Source organism: Beta vulgaris, chromosome 1 (assembly GCF_026745355.1).
Source record: "Beta vulgaris subsp. vulgaris cultivar EL10 chromosome 1, EL10.2, whole genome shotgun sequence".
NCBI lineage: Eukaryota > Viridiplantae > Streptophyta > Magnoliopsida > Caryophyllales > Amaranthaceae > Beta > Beta vulgaris.
In genome coordinates this window covers 21,319,882-21,323,600 of record NC_079202.1, presented here as the reverse complement: position 1 = coordinate 21,323,600, position 3,719 = coordinate 21,319,882, and the positions used below count along the sequence as shown (strand labels likewise).

Here is a 3,719-nt window from a genome sequence, read left to right as displayed (position 1 = left end):
CCCTGATCCCTGCCTCGAGGTGGCCTCTCGTCATCAACGTATCATCCACCTGAACTCTAAAACTTCTGTTCCTTGCCACATTCGAAGAGTGACAGTCCGTCATTGTTGCGTCTCCCCACAGACGGCGCCAAATGTTATGAGTGTAAAACTAGCAATTTATATCACAACTCCCAAAGATGGGTTCTTAGAACTGGAGACTTGTGCAACAATGATTGGTTCAAATCCCGAAGCAAACTCCTGACCAGAACCTGCACAAAAAGGGACCCACCCTGGAGGTTTGGGTGGTATTTCCCCCTCCGATGCTTAAGTCAGATATCAGGGATGTAAAGGAACCTTTAGAGAGAGTAAGTAGAGAGAGAGAGAGAAGAATTTATGACAGAGTAACAGTACTATGCTCTGAAAAACGTACCTTTCACCCTAAATCAAGGACTATTTATACTGTTTGAGATGACTGCTGTGCCTTGATGTCACCCTAATTTGGGAGCATCTGATTGGCTAATCAAAGTTTTGGGACACGTGGCAGCTGTTAACTGGTCAGTACACCTTACTTTCATATAAAGGTGTAAATCAGACTTACTGGGCCTAAGTACAGTTTTTGGGGCCAGAAGAAGGTCTTTTTAGTACGTTTTCAGAGAAACGTACTTTTAGGCCTGTCACCTTCAGGCCCTTTTGTACTTTTATTCCCCTGCATGTATGCCACATGTTAGGCTCAGATGAAGCCACGTGTCAGTACCAGAGCCGTTTATTTTTTAGGCTACAACAGAAGCATTCAGTAGCACTAGTCGTATTTCTAAGGATCAGAAATGCAACATTTCTCCAGAGACCACCTTTGCTCCTCATACTCGTCAAGGTACGAAGTTGCGAGATATCTTGATGTCTGATAAATCGAACTTGTCATATGCGGATTTCCATCATGCGATCACTAGAAATTCCGATGATGCCTTGCCTAAATATGTAGGTGTAGGTTGCCAACAATGGCGGGTGTCAGATAGAAGGATCTGTAAAGAGGATGAGCTATCAGGTACATGTTACACTTACCAAGTTATTTAGAGAAAGGAAAGAAATTTCAGGAGAAAGGACTGAATGTTGGTGTTCTTGACTCGAGGTGCCTTGAGAACTGGCGGTATAGTAAAAAACAGATATGATGTTACAGTATTAAGGGCCCTCAATCCATCTTATATCTACCTTTTCTTTAGGAAGAATGGTATCCAAGCGTGGTCAGGTCTTGGTGGCTGTGTTTTGTGCATCACAGGTAATTTAAATAGTATTTTTGGTTGTGATTGCCATGAAGTTAGCAACAGATATCATTTCTACTTGACTTCTTTAATAAGTCAAATTGTTGTCGTTCTTTGTACAATCATTCCTTCAATCGATCACTGCTGCATAATTAGTATGATACATTTCCTATTGTTTTGCTTGCTGCAAGTAATCCCCTTGGTTCTTTCTTAACCAGATTAAGTTGTTTTTATTCAGAGAAGAATTTCTAACAAGTTGTGTTTGAAAGCCTAAAGAAATGTCGTTTCTTTTTCAGAATGCTGAATTACTATTCAAAAAGTTTATGACGTTATGTTAACTTACCTATGTTAACATTGTAATTTGTTCGAGCTGTGTGATCGCAGGAGCTGAAGCAATATTTGCTGATCTAGCTCACTTCTCTGTATGATTCATTCAGGCAGGTCTTTCTCAGTTGCATGGAGTGAAACTCTTCCGAATTTCTATTACTACTACTGCTTATCTTTGATATATCATGATTTGCAGATGGAATTCACTTGTGTTGTGTTCCCCTGCATTGTGTTAGCTTACATGGGCCAAGCAACGTACCAGGTAACCCTTGAAATTGATGAAGTTACTACACTATCTTCTTGTATCATATGGGCTTTTTGCCGACACTTCCATTGTTTCTTGCCATGTAGAAGGACTATTCTGGCCAGTCTTTGTGATTGTTACACTCGCTGCTGTTATTGCCAGTCAGGCCATCATATCTGCTACCTTTTCAGTTACGAAGCAAGCCATGACCCTGTCATGTTTCTCGAGGCTGAAGATAATTCACACCTCGAAGAGATTTTGCTCTTGAGGCTGACTTGAATGATGAACTGGATATTGATAGTGTCTCAGTGAGATCAAGGGATGCAGAAGCTACTGATGATGTTGGAGATGAGCTGCGAACTCCATTGATGCATGATCAACGATTAGGAGAACCAAAAGCACTGAAATCAGGAGAACATGGAGAGTGTATTGTGGTCAGAGGATGATCCTAGCTGGCTACGCTAAATTATTTAAACAATCAAACACAAGACGATGGAGATTGAAGACGATGGTCAAGTTTGAATTGTATATATTATTTAATTATTTTAGAATTTTAGTTTTAGTAGCTAGCATTAGATTATAGAAATTTTATTTTAAGACATTATTAGAAGAAATTGATATTTTGAATAAAATTGATTTTGTATATAAATTAAATGTAGCAAATATTTTTTTGATATGATGAATAAAGCGAGCAAGAATTTATATTTAATAATATTGTTGTGGCTATTGATAAATTGTTATACAAACCTGACAAAAAAAAATAAAATAAAAATAAATTGTTTTATTAGAATAAAAAAAGCGTATATACGAAGAGCCGCAAATACAGGATAATGTATGTATTGTAATATTTTACTAAACCTAAGAAACCGGTTGTGGTCAATAAATGGTTTCAAAGGGTAAGGCAAGGAGACCGGTTTTTAATGTTAAATGGTCTCCGAACCTCTATATATATTATATATATACTTATCTAAGAGACTGGTTTTACCTGTCAACTGGTCTCCTAAATAAACAAGGAAACCAGGCATTATAACCGGTCTCTTAGCCTAGGACACCTGTGAGATGGAGATGTGTTATAGTCCGGTTTCCTAGGCCATTTTCAACCGGTTTCCTAGGCATTTTTTGTAGTAGTGCTTTGTGCGCGTGATATGCACAACCTTTGTGTGTTTGTGTTTTGTTGATTATGTCGATGTTTCACGTGGGCATCCTGATGCGTGGGACGCATCAAGCTATGCATCACACAACAAAAAATTTGACCAGATTTTATTTGTTATCCAAAATTAAAAGATTATTTATGTATTACGACAAATAATATCATTTAAAATCGGAAATCACTTATCTAAAAGATAAATTCGATTTTTCATTAAATCTCTATTTTTAGAAATATTTATTAAAATACGATTATTTATCAAGAATATTAAATTTCGCTTTTCTAAAATGGGCTTTAAAAATACAATTGATTGTTATGAATAATTAATTGGCCCTTTAAAATTGGGCTTGGACTAAATAAATAAAAATGATTTTTGGGCTTATCTCTTTAGATTGTTCCTTCTTTGGACTCGACCAACTAGGATGATAATATGTTTAATCATTGAGTATTAAAATAAGGTGACAAGATTTTCTATGTACAGAATACTTTGATTGAGGCTCTTGAAATCAAAAGTCATAGTAGCATGTATTAGGATGAAGAACAATCCTGGATGCTCTTCAATGTAGAATTAGGCTTCATATTGCTAGTTCCTAAAAAAGAGAGTTAGTCTATAAGATGATAACTACAAGGAATTTGATTGTTCTACAGAAACAGGATGTTTTATTGCTAAGTAATAAAATTATATTCACAACAAAAAACATTTACAACCTATACTTCCTCTTAAGAGGACAAACCAACTAGATTGGACACTCCAAGCCTATGAGAA

General features: G+C 36.6%; 1 long non-coding RNA gene across 6 annotated transcripts; it reads left to right on the top strand.

Moving 5' to 3' along the window:
• Positions 1 to 494: 494 nt before the first annotated feature.
• LOC125497750 (uncharacterized) lies at positions 495 to 2,561 on the top strand. 6 transcript variants are annotated; one of them, XR_007274708.2, is made up of 5 exons: positions 495 to 850; positions 959 to 1,021; positions 1,197 to 1,676; positions 1,759 to 1,824; positions 1,914 to 2,561. It is a non-coding gene; the product is annotated as an uncharacterized LOC125497750 (long non-coding RNA). The 6 variants fall into 6 exon arrangements; XR_007274709.2 differs by having other exon boundaries at positions 495 to 1,021; positions 1,197 to 1,252; positions 1,620 to 1,676; XR_007274706.2 differs by having other exon boundaries at positions 959 to 1,676.
• The last annotated feature ends 1,158 nt before the right edge of the window (positions 2,562 to 3,719 follow it).